Consider the following 19424-nt stretch of genomic DNA (forward strand, 5'->3'; position numbering starts at 1 on the left):
TCTCCCCATTTCTCAGGGTCTGGAAACATCAGTGAAATTTTTCACAGACCTTTGCTGATCTTCAGAGAAGTATGCTGGATGTGTTTGCTAGACACTACCTATTTCATACATGTTTAAGGCTTCTCAACAAAGCTTCTTAAATTTAGGTCATGGAGATCTTCACTTAAACATGACTCTATATTTAAGAAAACAATTTAAGTCAGATTTCCAAAGATCTTACTCTTCAGCAGAGGGAGAATGTCACCTTATATTTATTTATATATAACTATATATAACTATAACATATATATATATATATATATATATATATATAAATATATATATATATATATATATATATAAACTTGAGATACAACTGAGAGAGAAATATTTGGAAAATGTTCAAGGGCTGTGGGCTGGAAACTAAATCTGAATCTTCATCACACTTGTAGAAGATCTGGAAGGGACAGGGACCCTGTGGACACCTCTCCTCATACTAGAAAGCTGGATCCTTCTGCTTCAAAGTGCCAGGACTCCTTAGCATTGGCACTGACATTCACAAGGCCACTGGAATCCCTGCCAGTGCAAGTTCTGCAGCCAGGTAAATTGGGTGGCTCAGGATAAGCTTCAAGTATAGAAAGGGATTGAGGAGCATTGCCCTTTACTGTGGATACACAACCGAGTTTGACCAAATTAAAGTCCTCTCCCATACCTCTGTGCGTCATCTTTTCAGTAACTCAAACAGCAGTCTCCAATTCTCACAGCACCTCATCTCATCTTTTCTTTTTTTGATGCTGAATCTGGTCTCGGCTCTAGATAGTAAACTTTCTTCTGTTTATGACTATTGTGTGCATGCAATGGTATGCACTAAGAGGATACTTTAGCACAGAAATCTCGAAAAAGGCAAGGCTCTATGGAACAGTCACACAGAAGCCTATCACTGTTCCTGAGTGGGCTTCAGAGGAAAAGGCCAGTGCTGGAAGTTCCCCTCTACCTTGGCATGAATGGCATACCCATGAACCTGCTTGCTTTGATCTTCTCAGTGTTGCTACATTAAAGAAAAAAAACAACACATTGCTCTACAGTCATTGAACAGCTTCTTCCTCAGGACCAGTACCAGATACAAAGTAGCCCACATACAGAATGAGCATCTGGACATGCTCTTATTTTTTTAAAAAAAACTTTTCTTTTTCTCTCATATATTATATACTGACCAAAGCTTCACTTCCACTTCTCCCAGCCTTCTTGCCAGATAAATTCCTCCTTTGTTTTCCTTTAAAGAAAGGACAAAAAGGAGCAGACATTCCAGGGATAGCCACCATATATGGCCTAACAAGAACCAATAAGATAAGCATAATCCCTCATATCACGGCTGGACATGGCAACCCAGTAGGAGGAAAAGAGTTCCAAGTACAGGCAAAAGAGAGAGAGACAATCCCCACTCCTATTGTTAGGAGTCCCAATGAAACGAAGCTAAACAACCATAATGTATATGCAGAGGACCTAGCTCAGACTTGAGGCTCACACCATGAGAGGGAGCCCATGCCTGACACTGCCTGGGTGGCCAGGAACCAGAAATAGGGCATTCCAGAGACACAGGATGGAACCAAACATGACAAGCAAAAAGAAAAAAAAAAGTTAATGAAATGATTCCTGATGATATTCCAATATATAGATATATTGTGCATGCTCTTAGCACTAGTTGGTGTTGGTTATCTTTTTTAAACACAAACACACACACACACGCACACACACCACGCACACACACACACACACACACACACACACACACACGTGCACACACACACACATATACATGGGTATTCACATGCACATTTATTAGACCACCAACCCATAGGTACCAGTGGAAAGAATTCTGTTTAAAGGTTCTACCCTGTCTCACACAGAGGAGGATTTAAAGCACAGTGATGGGAGCATCCTTTTGTTACAGAACTGAGCAGAGGAGACATTCAGCTTCCTGTGCAGGGGTAATATTTGCCCAGGTGGGTACTATATACCATGCTTGGAATATCTGAGACAAAGTGATGGTGGGACAGGGTGCAGCGAACACCGAGAGCCATGCTTTGTGTAGGAAAATGAAGCTTCCCTGGAAGATGCAGGAATTCTGTAAGGATGGAACCTGGTCATTGATATTTCCTATCCCTGAAGGTCCTAGACTGTGGCCTGCTTCTCAGACACTTGTCGGGAGCCAACTTCTAGGCCTTGTAGTGTTCAGGGGAGGGCCACACAGAAAGCCCAGGGGGTTATCTGCACAGAACCTGGCTTTGTTTAACAATATACATCTCAACAGCCTTTACTTCCATCTCATATGAACCCCCAAGGAAAAAAAACCCCAGGATCTTCACTTCAGCTAGGGCAGAGCTGGCTGGAGATAGGAAAGAGAATGCACAGCCTGGCAACATTCCTAAATTAGAAGCAGACCTGAAGGACTGGGCAGAAAAATATCTGCACTGAATATAAAATAATCTACTCCTGCATTCAGAGGATGCAAGCTGAATCACTGCCTTAAACAATGCTTTAATGAAATCATTAAAAATGAAATATGGACCTGTACAGCAAAGAACCAATAACAGAAATGGTGAGATCACAGATTTCCTTCTGTAATTAGCATGTGGCCATGCAGGAAGATTAAAGATGAAAATAAATGGAGCAGAGTGGATATTCAGAAAGTTTAGAGTTGCTGTGGAGGGGAGACAAACTCTACACATACAAAACCACACATACTTTTCTTTTTTTTTTTTTTTCCGAGACAGGGTTTCTCTGTGTAGCTTTGCGCCTTTCCTGGGACTCGCTTGGTAGCCCAGGCTGGCCTCGAACTCACAGAGATCCACCTGGCTCTGCCTCCCGAGTGCTGGGATTAAAGGCGTGCGCCACCACCGCCCGGCTCACACATACTTTTCTACACAATAACATAACATACATGTCTACACACACTTGTTGACTGACACACAAGGAAACACAAGACATATGACATGCAATCACACCACACACACACACACACACACACACACACACACACACACACACACACACACACACAGTGTGACATGTCAAAACAGGAAAACTCCAAAATTATACTTAGGATAATAGATAATTATAGAAGGAAAAAAGGAATCAGGAATAAAAGGAGGGATGGAGGGGCAAAAGTACAGAAAAATGTTGATGGGCAGGTTGCTGCCTGGATAAATTTCCCATCCGTTGGCAAAGAAGCCTGTGTGGATAGAGGCTTAGAAGAAAGAGAGAGAGTTCACCCAGTGCCCACATTGGCAGCTCAAGTAACAACTTCATGAATATCACACTGAATAGAAATACACCCACCACCCTTCAGAACTTGAAGATTCTTGTGGACATTAGGGTCATCAAGGACTGAAAGTAACAGTGTTTGGCCAAAAATATGAATACACAGTACAAAGAAGATTGGAGTGTATATACACCACCAAGACTCTACAGTTCCTCTTAGTTTAGACTGGCAGCTGATAGTGGACACTGGGGCCACCTGGGGGATGATCAGGTGGATATGAGGAAGAAGGGAGGGAAAAAGAAAGGAAGACAGGAGGGAGGGAGGGAGGGAGGGAGGGAGGGAGGGAGGGAGGGAGGGAGGGAGGGAGGGGTCATTTGAATGTCCCAGCAGCTAGTGCATATTGTGAGCCTTAAGAAAAAGAATTTGGGACTGGAGAGATGGGTCAGAGATTAAGGCCAACAGCTTATCATCCAGAAGACCCAGGTTCCATTCCCAGCACCTCCATAGCACCTTATAGCCTTCTGCAACTCCAGTCCCAGGGGATTTGACACCTTCTACTGACCTGCTCTGGCACTGCAGACATCCGGAATACATATACACACACATGCTAGCAAAACACTCACCCATTAAGATAAAATAGAAACAAAATCCACATTCCCTGCATGAAAAAAAAAATGTTGTAGGGATCTGACCATCTAGCTAGAAATTAAAGTGAATAAATATATCACAATGTGCACTTTGCCATTCTAATGTGTGTTACTTGAATGTGAGTTTCTGAAATGGATGAGAGGATGTGTTTCAGTATGGAGCAAAAAGGGGAAAGATGCTTTTGAGAAGACTTGTCATAAGCCACATGTCTATTAACTGTGCAGTGATGTGAACAACAAGGAGGTTGTGACCCGTTGTCTTTAATTTGTGTACATTAAGGGTCCAGAGCTGCTAAGTGTTGTACCCCATGCCCCTGTCTCAACACTATTCCTCAGAACCTGTCACAGTGGCGTCAATAAACAGTGATGCTGAACAGTGGGTTTGTCCTAATTAGAGTTTCTACTGCTATGATCAAACACCATGACCAGAAGCAATTGGGAGGGCAAGGTTTGTCTCACTTACATTTCCATATCAGAGTCCATTATGGAAGGAAATCAGGGGAGGAACTCCAGGCAGGAACCTGGAGGTAGGCACTGAAGCAGAAGCAATGGAGGAGTGCTGCTGACTGCTTGCTCCACTCACCATGCCTTGCTCACCTTTTCAGGGGTGGTATCACCTACAGTGGGGTGGCTCCTCCCACATCAATCGTTAATCAAGACTATGCCTCACTGACTTGTCTGCAGGTGGAACTTACAGAGAGCTTTTCTCAGTTGATGTTTCCTGCTCTCAGATGACTCCAGCTCCTGATGTGTTAACAAAACATTAACCCCCACACAGAAGTGCCCACTCAAGCTGCACCAGCAAAACAGACAGTGACAATATTTACAGGATGTGGAGTTCAGTCCTGTCCAATGAGCCAGCAGTCCACCGTAGTGGGTGCAGCTTTGGTGAGCTACTAAAAGACATCTGCAGGATTTTTCTTTGACTGCAAGACCTTCCTTCAGTTGGTGGAACAGTTAGTCACCTGCCCAGTTCCTTTTCTCTGTCAGCATATGTTTCCTTCTTGCTGAGGCAGGGTTCTAACTTTCCTAAGGTCTGGATCATTGCTCGTCCCGATAAAGGGCTCCCAGAACATATTTTATTAACCTTTTCAAGCTCAGGGAGCTCCTCAGGATAGAGGTGACCTTGCTTCCTAGAAGTTAGGTGAGCAACTGGGAAACAGGTTTTTACTATAATTGTACACGTCTCTGGTGTGAGCATGTTTCACTTGAAAGCATTCTTCTTTTTCTTTTTTAAAATAAACTCATGTCTAACTGGTGCATAGAAACTGTGTATATTTATAGCCTCTGGGGTGATATTATGTCCAGGTATGTAGGTATGTTAATGACTGGTCCAGGGTAGCTTGTGAATCCATCAGCTTTGGCATTTATCTTTTTTTTTTTTTTTTTTTTTTTTTTTTTTTTTTTTTTTTTGTGTGTGTGTGTGTGTGTGTGTGTGTGTGAACATTCATGATCTTCTCTACTAGCTATATCGCAATATTCCATTAATTGCTATCAGCGAAGTTATACTTCTATGTTATTGAGCATTAAAATTTGTCCTTCCTCTTCACCCATATGCAGCACCCTTACCCATCTCTTCTCCGACTATTCATCCCCAAGAAGCAGTCTTCTTACAGACCAATGCTTCAAAACAATTTTTAGCTCCCTACCCACTTTCAATAAACATGAATATTGTGCCTTTCTTTGGTGTTGTTGCCTTTCTTTTGGTATGCTGATCGAGAAATTAAAGTCATGAATCAGTCCTGCTGAAGATCAACCTGACCATCTTTGCCTTCTACAAGCTCTCTGGGTTTGAGGAATCCAGCCTTTTCCTATGGCATTGGATGAAAACATAGGAAATGCCGGGTGTCTGGAATTTATTTTTGTCATCAAATCACTGTTATATATTGTCTTAGGTTGGTTCCTTCTTTGGTGATAATGTAGGAACAATACCAACATCTTACTGCAGGGTTATGAGGATGCTACAGTATGATCTAAATGAATTCAGACACACACTGAATATTTGCAGGATCTGAAATTTATTGGCTACTGTAACTACTTATATTTATTTTTTAAGTGGAGCTTTACATAAAAGTAATATGCAAATTAATAATATGAGATGAATATTTCAAATGTGGTTGAAAGGATCACTTATTGATTTTGAAGATCAATGGCTATTCCTCAAATTAATTAATAGCTGTTCTCCCCATAACAATGCAAATTTAAAACCTTGCTTCAAAGAATTAGATGTAACCACTTGTAAATGATTTCAGGATAACTCAAGTACCCTATGCTTAATGACATATGCAAATGATGGGAATAAAAAAGATAGTATTAGAATGGTTTAAATGCATCTCAGAAATCATTTAGCAGTGATATCCTTTTTGGTAAATGGACAACGATAAATATAGATGGCCTTGTAGAGGCAACTGCCTCCACACTTAGGAATGCATTTGGATCAATTTGGGTTCTGTGAAAATGCAATGCATGGTGCTGATATTCAGCAATGTCTGAAAAATGCACACTCTCATATATGATTGTGCAAGGAGGAATCTTTCGAGCAATATGAGTCCAGAAAATAATGCCGTTCCTAGAGCTTGGTTCAGGTAATTCTCCCTCCCTGTAGGTGAGGTTCCTGCCCACTTTGAAGCTACATTTCCTCAAATACCATTTTCCTTTGAGTGGCTCTGGTCAAGCACATTAAACTACAGATCAGGTGGATAGAGAAAGGAAAGGGGAAACACTGGGCATGAGCCAACTTTATGGACAGAATTTTACAGTTTGCTACAGTTCTTCACATGATAAACACTAATAATGTGTTTTGAGTCCAGAAACTCACTGGTGTCATGACAATGTCATTAGTATTAATTAATGTGTTCTCAAAGTAATAAAGGGGAGAAAGCTTTGATTCAGACATGCCCCACCAATAAACCTGATATAGTTGGTACACAGCTCTGTGCACAGCTGAATAGTATTTGGGGGATGAGAGGGGCTTTGAACGTGGGACTACAGGTGGCTGTAGCAAGAAATCTGTTCTATTTTCTTTTAACTCTTGTCTTTGATGGAGCAAACAGAACACATGTCCATGGAGCTAAAGTTACCCTAGCAGCTGGGTCACTTCAATGTCCTGCAATACTAACTCTTCCTCATATCCTGTTTCCCTCCACTTCCTTAATAACAAAATCCCAGATCTTCCATCGAAATCCATCGGGATTTGGTAAAGTGAACCAACTCAAGCCATTTAGTCATTTTCGGGTTTTAGAATCCTTATACTGCTTCAGTTACCCAGTTCTCTCTCTCTCTCTCTCTCTCTCTCTCTCTCTCTCTCTCTCTCTCTCTCTCTCTCTCTCTCTCTCTGCATTTGTGTTTTATCAGAAGGTTCCATTTAAATTATTTCCTTAAACATCTTGTCAAGGTGACACTCAATATTTTTCCAATTAGAACCTTTCCTTAGGACTTTATATACGCCCCAAAATATGGTAGGCATTTTGTTCCCACAGCTGTGTTTAAAGTATAAAGATACAGTGTGAAAATATTATGAAATCTGGAAGGTCTCATAAGGCCTTTGGGAAAGAACTTTTAATTTTTGACTTTAAGATACTATAGCTCATAATATTGTGCTGCTTTGAATCTGGGGAAATGACACCTTAATACTGTAAGTGGTCCAGTTTGTTCTATATTCATAGTTCAAACACTTCTATAAATGCATTTCAATGAATAATGAGGGTAATAATAGGGTTTCTCATGTTGGTAAGTATATTAAAATGTTTCTGTTCAAAGACTAATAAATGCAGAGTGTACTTTTCATTAATATTGTATTAACTTTGAGAAGTTCCCAGAGAAAGGTGATTCAAAGTTCTCATAGTGAAACAATAGCTGCTTTATTCACACCATATGCATAGCCAGGCTCTCTCCCTTCTTGTCTGGAATAAAAATAAACACTGCAAAGATGTCAAGGAGGACAGGAGTTATGAAAACTTGGTGCTTTAGAAGGTCAGTTCTGGGGCCAGAGATGGCTGAGAGGTGAAGAACACTTGCTGCTCCTCTACATGAAGAACATATAGGTTTGATTGCCAGTATCCACATGGCAGCTCACCACCATCTGTTAACTACAATTCAACAGGATCTGATGCCCCCTTCTGGCCTCCACAGTCACCATATACATGTGGTGCACTTACATTCAAGTGGGCAACATAGCTATATACATAAAATAAAAATAAATACATTTTTAATTAGAAGATTAAGTTCTGATCTACAAATATCTTCCTATAAATTTCACTTACTCTATGTCAATAAACTCATGAAACAATCGAAGAGCATTGATGCTTTGTCCCCAGATTCCCTGTACTGGTTTATATTTATTATCAGCTAGACTGGGTTTGGAAGCACCCACTGGACACTACTCTGAATGTATCTCTGAAGGAGTTTCCAGATAGGTCTAACTGAGAAGAAAAGGCCCATTCTGAACATGGATGGCACCATCCTCTGCACTGGCATCCAAGACTTAAATAAAAACAAAAAAAGATGGAAGCCAGAATGTCACCATTAGCATGACCAGCTGCCTCATGCCCCTACCTCTATACTTTCCCATGTTAGGGTATACCTCTTCTCACACCATGAGCCCCCAAAGACCTTTTTTTACATTAAATTTCTTGTGTTGAGTATTTTTGTCACAGAGAAAAGTAACAAATAGAGAAGACAAAAGACTTTTCTGAAATAGGTGTTAGGAGTGAAGTCCATGTCCAATGGGACCATTTAACATGTCCTGACAGATCTTAGGCAAGAGGCTAAAGAGTCTCCTGGCCCGTGCCCCTCTCCCCTCTCCAAGGCCAGGTCTTCTATCAAATGCATCACCAACTCAGGGACATGTTAGCCAGGTACAGGTCATCACACTCCACTCCTAGAAACATGAAGTGGGCACTGTAAAGCCATGTTTTTTCATCAGGATAGAGATAAGAAAGGCAAACATGTCATTTCCCTGCTGTCTCCTGACAGTTGTTCACAGAGTTGGTCCACAAACCTTTCTCTAGACACTGGAAGAAACAATTTCTACCTTCACAGAGACTACAGGTCCTAGAGCCTAGGGTTCCTGGTGAGGGTAGCAACTGTGCCTCCTCATGTCCCATTTTGGGTCCTGATCACTGACAGCGAGCCCTTTTAAAACTGGCCACTTACTGTGCCCAGGATCCTTAGCTCTCCATACACTACAGCTATAAAAACATGCATCCCTAACTACAGGAAATCAGAAAAGGAAATATGTACTTTATCATAAGTCTATACATTTTAGACCTCAAATCTCATTCAAGAACTCTATAGGAAAGAACTAATTAGAAATGAGAGCAGACTGTCTAATACATGAAAGTTTTTAACCAAGAGCTCATTTAGGACAGTAAAGGCTGATGAAAGACTCAGTGTTATTGATTGGACCATCATTATACTGATGAATGGGCATCAAGGGTGAGATTTTTAAAGTCTTCAAATATTTTGCAAGAGTATTTAAAAAGAATGTAGGGAATTTCATTTAAGTGAAAAGGCAGGATCAGGATTCAAAATGATCACTTTTCCTAGGTTTGCAATATATAGATAGAAGAACACAGCAAGCTTAAACACAAACTCACTTGAGTCAGGACATCACAGGCACATGGGCCTCCTTTGTATTATTTGAATAACTTCCAACAGCGAAGGCAAACACAATATTTTTTTTTTGTTTGTTTTTTTTTTTGTTTTTTCGAGACAGGGTTTCTCTGTGTAGCTTTGCGCCTTTCCTGGAACTCACTTGGTAGTCCAGGCTGGCCTCGAACTCACAGAGATCCGCCTGGCTCTGCCTCCCGAGTGCTGGGATTAAAGGCGTGCACCACCACCGCCCGGCAAACACAATATTTTTAACTACACGAAAATAAGACAGCTGATCTGGTGACAACAACAAACACATACATGATCAGAATCATGAAAACAGGCTTCATGTGCGCCAAGAGGAAATCGGATATTTTATTTGTACCTAAATTTTTTTCTTTCTTTTTTTTGGGGGGAGTCTGAACTTCTAATTGAAATGAGACAATGAAATTAACTACATTTTAATGTTTTGCAAAGACTTTGTATAAACTCTGTGATTAGGCAGAGAATAAGAGACTGGATTATTCATCTTTAAATGGAACATCTGTACCACATCCCTTTTCCAAAGGCTCGGGGACTATTGAGGGGCTGGAAAGAGTATAAGAGCCAGAGATGGTGGGTGAGTACAAGGAAAGGGTGTTTCCTGGATACAACTGGGCAGTTGTATATATGAACTTGAATGTTTGTGACAGAATATACAAGAGATACAAAGGCACAAACCAAACAAAACTCTCTCACGGAAGGGGAAGTTTTTCTAAAAATGAAGGGGAAGAAAGAAAGAAAGAAAGAAAGAAAGAAAGAAAGAAAGAAAGAAAGAAAGAAAGAAAGAAAGAAAGAAAGAAAGAAAGAAAGAAAGAATGAAAGAAAGAAAGAGGGGGAGGGAGGGAAGGAGGGAGGGAGAAAGAAAGACAAAGAAAGAAAGAAAGAAAGAAAGAAAGAAAGAAAGAAAGAAAGAAAGAAAGAAAGAAAGAAAGAAAAAGAAAGAAAGAAAGAAAGAAAGGGGGAGGGAGGGAAGGAGGGAGGGAGAGAGAAAGACAAAGAAAGAAAGAAAGAAAGGAAGGAAGGAAGGAAGGAAGAACTCAAGTATTTGGGTTAGTAAGGAGGTGAGGGTGGGTCTAGGAGGATGAGGAGGAAAGAGAGGGGTACTCTGAACAGATTTTATTAAGAATACTGTCTCAACTGGTAAGTAAGAATGAAAGGGTTTTTTATGTGTGGTGTTGTTATAGGAAGGTCTGCTCCTTGAAGCTCAAGACCTCAGTTTTCAATTTTGTAGATGTTACATTTGTCTTTATGAATGCAAAAGCTAATGCAAAACTGAACCCACAAGGACTCCTAGTATAAAGCCTATTCCCTCAGCTAAGTTCCAGAGAGATACAATAATACAAGAAGAGAATAAGGGTCCAGGGCTACCGGGTCTTCATCCTCATCTAATGTTTTACTATGGACTTTCTTCCAGAGAAATCCATGGAGACCTCACGCCCTCTCTACTGCATGAGGTTACAGCAGCAGTCTAGACCTTCCTCTCCCATCACCCTTTCTGTCTAAATGATCTTAGCTTTTCCTTTAGGACTCTGTGGAAGTGGGTGAAAAGTAGAATGCTTTTTTCTTCTCAATGGTTGGAGCATATGCACACTTACACACATAGGCCTGAGTGCACACATAATTATGTCTTTCCTGTGGATGATGTTCAAGATAAGCTGTCCCAAATATTCCTCTTGACATTTGGGAAAGAAACAAAAGTTGACAGTCACTGTTAAGTTGACATTCTTCTCTACCAGGCAGGTTCTAGACCTAATGGAGCTGGGATCCCTGAGCCTTGTTACCCTCGTTGGGTCATGTCTATCATCCAATCCCACTCCTGCAGGACCCTGCACTCTCCATCAAATGTGAGAATGTTCCCCCACCGCTTTGACTCTGCATTTCTGTACCAAGTCTAAGAAATGCATAACCTAAAATGTGCAAGCATTTCTGTGCTGTCCTTTTCTTACTCTACCTTTAGTCCTTGGGGCCTCAGCCATGAACCTCAAATTATAAAGTATGTCTTCTTTCTTGCAGAGTTCCATTTGGAACACAGGTACTGAAAGGTGGATTGAGTGAAACAGAGGAGGAAGTCACTTTATCAGCAACTGCTTGAGGACAGCTGGAAAGTGGGGGTAAGGCAGAGAGCTCCATGTCTAGATTACAGGGAGGCAGGTAAACACCTCACCAGACTGGCTGTAGGACTCTACCACAGATTTCCAAAGACAGGTTGTAGATGTCTCTGTACCCACTCAGGCAGCTTTACCCACAGAATCTATCTGCACAAAGATAGCAGCATCTTCCAAAATGTGGGATACTGTGTAATGTGAGGCAAACAGGAGTCTACCTTTCTGACTACCCAGCCTTGGGGCCCTAGAGTCACAGGCTCCTGCTCCATCAGACAAAGGAGAGAAGTCACATCTGTGAGGATCATGTGTGCAAAATCTATGATGTAGTTTGATAGATGGTGGTGAAGCTAGATTTAATTGGATTTCAGTAAATTAAGTAATGTGCTGTATCCTGTAACCATTATAGAAAAAAATCCCCAGTAAGACAGAAAGGAAATAAAGACCTTTAATACAATCATGATAATTCCCATCAACACTAACTCTACCTGGGTCATCCTTGAAGCACTTTGTGGAGGAAGTGCTATGGACATGACCTAGCTACTGCTCTCAGGCCATCTGGGGGACAAACTATCACAGAAATTTGCCCAAAGCAGCTGAGATCTGAACAAGAGAGATACTTTCTCTGTTAGTTATTTCTAATGAATGATCACTTTGCCACAGCTCCACCAATGTACAGCAATTTCTAGTGAACTATCATGCCACAGCTGTTCCAGTGTAGGCTAGAATCAGGTGCTCAGTCTTCTAAGGTAACCACAAGGAAGAGTCATCTCCAGCTTTTTACCTCAGCTGCTACATTTGCAGCTGCTTGTATCTCATCTTCTTCTCTATCAATGCCTTACACATATGTGCACACACACGAGTGAGCATGTATGCACTTATCTCTCCCACGCCTCTCGAATAGTCAGCTGGGAGGGTGTGCATCTTTCAGAAATTATGATAGCCATTGTTCCATATCTTAATTTTTCACCTTGTTTATATGGAACACTTTCTACTTCTTGTGATTCCACAGGGTGTTCATTCAAGACAGGTAAGACAGAGCTCCATTTTAAGGAGATAATAAACAATTTTAAGATCAGTTCATTCTCTTCCCTAGTTCCCTGGCTTTCTGGAGGTAGCTGCCTCTAGATGTTTGTTCTGGGAGTAATAGAGAATTTAATATTTTTGACTCTTCAATATCAACTCATAGCTAGAACATCTATAACAGTTGAACCATAATGCTGATCACATCCTAATTAATGAGGCACCACCTACAATGCATACCAGGAGGTGCCATCACCCGTTTTCCCTGCTGCTGGCAGGCATAAGCACCGGTACTGTGATAATAAGCATGATGGATTGAATTTCATTAAAATGCCAAGGAAAAAAAATCCTACAAAATGGTTCTTAATTAAATGGTCTCCAGCTAAGCTGTCGTGAAAACGTGAACTTCCCCTCTATTCTATTCAACTGAATGTCATGTTGACTTGTGGGTGGGGGGTGTTTTAACTAATAACAATGTGCTCTGTTTACGCAGTTCTCTTCCTTGTAGATCCACACTGCACTTTATAAATATCATCTTATTACCTCACAGGGTGAGTCAATTAGGGAACTGAGGATAGAGCCTGAATCCAAACTCTACATTATTTGTGCAGATGGCTCTATATGTGTCACGAGCAGACTACTGGCATGTGCCTTGGGTGGGTGAGATAAGGTTTGACATCAATTTCTTGATTGGCATCACCATCTTTATAATATAAAACACAGCTAGCTATTAGAACATTCCCTGAGTGAGCATTAGCTTTGAATCAAACCACACACACTGACTCTTCATACATGCACAGTATGTAGTCAGTCACCCAGGCATGCTACTTTGAGTGGTGTATACCTCCCAGCTGAAGGCATCAGTTTGTTCTCAACTGAACAGCTAAGTTGTCTATCTTCAGATTCCTGAATATAGCAAATAAACTTCACCACACTGGAGCATTCCCTCTGTGCTCACTTGAGGTGGAGGTGATCTTTTCATGAATCCTGCTTGATTGTATCATTTTAAATTGTTCACACTTTCCTAAGAAGCCAGAAAACCTGGCCTGCTGGCTACAGGCTCTTTTCTAGACTTATTCAAGTAACAAAAGATACGACACAGTTTGTCAAGTGTCCTATGCATTATTATGAATATTTTTGGTAAAAGAAATAGTGTTGGAAAGCTACAAAAGACAATGTAGAATCAGCAAGAGTGTATGAGACAGAATAGGGCTGGGGCTAGCCCCAAACCCAGCATCCACACGGCCCAATGCCTTTGCTTGCTTCCTGCAATCTGAGGTCCCACAGACTGGCCATCTTTGTCTACAGTTAGTCTTTTCAACCCAACTGCTCCTTAAACATGGTATAACTATAACTTGAACCAAGTTTCTCTACAGAGTCTCAAGAGTTTTCTCGTGGTGCCTTGAACACTTAGTTCTCTATGTCCAGATGAATAACCCAAACCACACTACAGGTGAAAAAGGAAGGCTCACTGAGGACCAGTGGCACACTCCCTGTCTCGCCTTCAACACTGGGACAGACTACCATGCTAAAAAAAAAAAAGCAAAGAGAGTCCTTGAAACTGCTTTGCAGAGAACAATCAGCTTGGGATATTGTTAATGTCCCATGGGCAGGAGGGGAAGGGTCCTAGGAAGTCTATTCTTCTATCAGTGTCACTCCACGCTGTCTCCAGGCCCATTTCTCATAGTACAGGTGGTGGTGTTTCTCAAAGAGTTTATTCTATTCTTCGTGACATGATAAAGCATCCTAATCCAGTGGGTTGATCATCCATCCTTGGAAGCCTGATCAGGAGTTCAGTGGTCTAACTTGGGTTTTTAAAAAGAGACTTACAAGTAAAGCAGCCACTCCCTTCTGTCTGTCCTGTCAAAAGGCACAAACAGGGCAAAGGATGCAGTACATTAGGATGCCAGATAGAACCACCCCCGTACACACATACACATGTGTGTGTGTGTGTGTGTGTGTGTGTGTGTGTGTGTGTGTGTAATAGTTCAAATGTTATATTCAAGTTTTAGAACTCAAGTTTCTTATAAAAATTTAAAATACGTAATGAAATTATATTACAGAACAATTTACACATTTGAAGCCTAGGGGAAAGTCTATAGGCAAAGTTGTACCACGCCCAAAACGCACAGGTAGTTGTTGCTCGAGAAAATGTCCTTTCTGAAATAGTAGAATTAAAATAATTTTATAAAGAGGAAATGAAAGGATGAGGGAGATGTGTCTGAGGGATTCCTGGGAGAATAGAAAGAGAGGAATAGGAAATAGGTATAATCAAGATACAGTATATACATGTATGACTCTTTCAGAATAATTACTTCAGGGTATTGTTAAAGAAAAAAAAAAACTAGCATTTGTGACTCCCACTTTGCCAACAGAGTTGTATTGCAGCTTTCTCCTCAAAAAATCTGAAACCTTGAAACAGTTGTTACATGATGCTTTGAAACATGTACCTTTGAGATGGTATATGAATATTTTTTAGTGATTTTCCCCCATCTGTATGACAGTATAAAATAGTACGGGACATTTTAACTTCAAGTGCAGGCAGCTAAAGCATTAGGGACCTCAGCAGCAGAAACCACAAATCAGCAACAAACTCAGAGTGATGTACTGTGAAGCAGAAATTAAACCCAAAACCAAACCTGTCAGCAGAATGAATAGGTGGAGAGGGTGAGCCTCGGCAGTAAGCCTTACTTTAATTTTCTTCTCTGATAACCTTTACCACAGCCAGCTATTTCAAAGTCACCCACCAGCTCACCTAGACGGACACCTATTACAACAACAGCCGCTGTATGCACTGTGTTTAGTAATTGTGTCCATCTTGATGGCTCCCTTCTTAACAATCTTATCAATGATGGACCTCTCTGCCTGCAGAGGTTATTTGGATTTTCCCCCCTCTCTGACCTTATGTTCTGTGATGAAGTTTCTGTTGTGCAAATACCATTTGTTATGTTATCTGGGGGAGGCCTGAACACTTCCTCCAGGAGCAGAGGGCAGGCTGACAGACTTGCTACCATCCATCTCGGCCTTTCAGTGGAATCCTGGAAAAGTGGCAGGGAAGGGAGGTCTCCTGCCCCCTTCAACTTGCTTTATTTTCAGCCCGATTTCATTAAGGTCCATGTGCTCTATATTGGGATGGTGTAAGTCAGAATTCTAAACTTGTGACCTTTAAATCTTTGTTCAGGTCTCACCGTGATAATAAAGTCCAAGAAGCTTAAAATTGGTCGCTGTTTTTACACCATATTTTTGTAGAAAGCATGAACATCCACCAGGTAGCTTTTCTCCTGCATCCTGGATTCAGTTATTTTGGAATCTACTGCAGGAATCTTTGAGTTGGGTGATTCCTACCCCAGAAGGCTCAGCAATGGATGTGCCCATACTACCCCTCAGATGAGGGCTGTCATGTAGCACAGCCTGTGACTCCCCCTGTGTCATCCCTAGAAGCCAGTAAACTACATCTGTGACTTCAGAGGGAAGCTAAAATGCACAATAGCATCCACAGGTCCCTGGAACCAGCTCCTGGAAGCCAGGTTTAAAGGTGGACATTTCTTCATCACAAGAAATGGATGCACAAATTGAGGGAAATTTAATATACAGAGAAGAAGAACTAAACAAGAACGAAAATCCATGAGTTTCCCAAACAAGCATTCTGATCCTGTTTGTGACCAAATTGACACTAGCCTCGGGGCTTGTGGTTGTACTGGGATCATAGCAATGAGAGATTCTGGAGATGAGCAAACTCTAAAACTACTGTATCACTGAAGGAGAGGGAGCAGTCAGGAGGACATCAGAGAGAAGCGAGAGCAGTCATGGATAAGCCAAAGCCAGAGGCTTTCAGAACTCAGGCTCAGAGCCCAGTTCCCTAGCAAATACATGGAGTAAGTAGGCATTTTCAGTGGATATTCATCAGTGTCTTCAGTGAGAGTCCTATTGCCCTTGGTATGTCAAACTGAATGGCACATTAATTATATCAGGACCTATATGGATTAAGATTTAAGCTCTGGCCGGGCAGTGGTGGCACACGCCATTAATCCCAGCACTCACTCTGTGAGTTCGAGACCAGCCTGGTCTACAGAGTGAGTTCCAGGAAAGGTGCAAAACTACACAGAGAAATCCTGTCTCAAAGAAACAAAACAAAACAAAAAAAAGATTTAAGTTCTGAAGGAGGATGATACATGTCTCATTAAACCCTACCTACTGACCAAATCTCCCTCCTGGAAATAAAGACTTCATCTGATCTGGCCCATGAGACACTTGAAGGACGGAGAAGGGTGGGTCCCTCAGATCCGATGGACAGCATAGCTTTTGTCTCAGCCTTTATGCATTCAGTGAAGAATTTCTGTGCAGTTCAGAAAATGCAGCAATATTTATATATGTAAAAATGACTTCTGTTCTATGGACCCTGCAGTAGATGTATGTTTAATAGTTGTAGGAAACCCAAGAGCACTCTATACGTCCATTTGTTGGAACAAGAAGGATGAGTGTGGTGGTGTGAGTGATAACAGCCCCCAAAGGCTCCTATATTTGAATGCTTGTTTCCCAGCTGGTGGACTGTTTAGGAGGTATAATCTTGTAGGAGCTGAGTAAGGTTTCAAATGCCCGTGCCAGGCCCAGTTTCTCTCTCTGACTTCATTTGCCAGTAAGATAGAAGCTCTCAGCTACTGCTTCAGCTTCATGTCTGTCTGCCTCCTACCACCATGCTTCCCATCATAATAACCACTGGACTGACCCTCTGAAACTGTAAGCAAGTCTGCAAATATATGTTTTCTTTCACAAACTGCATTGGGCATGGTGTCTCTTCACAACAGTTGAACACTGACTTAGACAACCACTATCTAGGCCTCCAAGATGTAAGCTTTACTGACCATGTACTAGAAACCACAGCTGGCTTCCCAGGTATAGAACTTTTAGCATTTGTCATCAAAACATTCCCTTCTCTCCAACTTCTCAGACTCAGAGTCAATTCTATTTATGTACTGAGGAAAATAGGAGAGCAACTCTAAAACTCTCGAGAGAGAATGAAGGTTTCATTCTAATATAAAATCATCTAACTCAGGAAGCTCACGAAACCAGAGAAGACTCCAGCCACACTGGCTAGAGAGAACCTCCTCACTCTTCTGGTATTCCACCTACAGATATGATTCCTGGGTTTTCACAAACTCAACTTTCCTCTAACTCTTATCTCTGCTTTCTCAAAAAATTAAAAAAGGAGAAACCCACTGGGGTCATAGCTGTCTCTGTCTCCCACTCCCAGAGCACATCAGTATGACATGAGACCCCTGCATGAGTGCTGAATGACTGAGTGATTAAATCACTGACCCTGGGATCCCCAGAATTATGAAACCTCATTTCATAAGCATCACAACATTTTAGCAGCAACAGCGTGCAAACTTGTCTCTTGAGACTTCACGTTTAAAAGACATCAGGTGAATCATTTTGTTCATCCTTTTGAGTCAGAAAATATTTGGAAAAGAAGCATAGTGCACACGGGACATATGACGAAAGCAGAAGGGTACAGGAGGTTTGCAATTAGTTCCCTTGTCAGTCAGTCAAACTCCACCTGTGCCCTTAAAGTCTTTATAATGCTGTATTTGTCTTGGTTCTTCACTGGTTAACAAAAGTAGCTTGTTTGGAATGTGTATATTTGTTAACACAGACAAGTTCAATGATGAAAAATTCTGGGGATGGAAAATGGCTCATCAGTGAAGAGACATACTGCTCTTTTAAGAGAACCTGTGATAGGTTCTTAGCACCCATCTTGGGTGGCTTACCAGCAACTGTAACTCCAGTTCTGGTCTTTATTCTTTGTTCTAACTTTCAAGGGCATTTACACATAGCGCGCGCGCGCACACACACACACACACACACACACACACACACACACACACAGAGAGAGAGAGAGAACTGGATTGAGGGGGTACATAGGAAGGATTGTGGGAGAAGTTAAATGTAGGAAAGAAAAGAAGGGTTTGATGTAATTCTATCTTAATTAAAATATATTTCAAAAGATGTAAGAAAAAAGATAAATCCAAAGAGTTATCATGGGAGAAAAACTGAAAGAAAGAAGAAGAGAGAAAAAAAAAAACATCACTCAGGCTGCCCTCCTTAGTGGGAGATGAAATCTCATGCTCTGTTCTGTTTTCTTAGAGTAAGCTGTTTATACTCAAATCATCATGGATCATGGTTCAGTCAACAAGTTCAGCATGGTGAGATCAAAGGTGACTCACCAGGGACCCATAGAGTGTCTGATGACATTATTGCTATGAACAGTTTTAATTACCAGATATTTAGTTGTGAAATATGTGCATCTCTTAATTGCCTCATATACGGAAGGGACATATCAGTCACTCAGCTTAATACAATGTGATGAGCACACACATTCATAACCTGCAAACCGGAAACACCAGGTTCAGTCTCATGAGCAGTGAGGTGATTAACGATTATGACTCTGCATGATATCTGAGGCTCCATTCTCAGCTCGAGAATGCACCAGACAGCCAAGCATGCTTCAAGGCCCATCTTATCACAATGGATAGTGTTGTTTCAATCAATGTACTCATTGCCCACCAGCCAGAGTTTACATCAGGAAAAATTGATGGGAACACAGAAATTTCAAGATCATGAACCTGGAATGATTTGATGATTTTTTTTTTTTTTTTTTTTGGTTTTTCGAGACAGGGTTTCTCTGTGTAGCTTTGCGCCTTTCCTGGAACTCACTTGGTAGTCCAGGCTGGCCTCGAACTCACAGAGATCCACCTGGCTCTGCCTCCCGAGTGCTGG

General features: G+C 41.3%; 1 protein-coding gene across 2 annotated transcripts in view; it reads right to left on the bottom strand.

The window, feature by feature from the left end:
• The window catches only part of Csmd1 (CUB and Sushi multiple domains 1), a 1596844-nt gene that overhangs the window by 1308134 nt on the left and 269286 nt on the right, over positions 1-19424 (bottom strand). The window lies entirely within an intron of this gene.

Source organism: Peromyscus californicus, unplaced genomic scaffold (assembly GCF_007827085.1).
Source record: "Peromyscus californicus insignis strain IS unplaced genomic scaffold, ASM782708v3 Scaffold_23__1_contigs__length_62951481, whole genome shotgun sequence".
NCBI classification, from domain to species: Eukaryota; Metazoa; Chordata; class Mammalia; order Rodentia; family Cricetidae; genus Peromyscus; species Peromyscus californicus.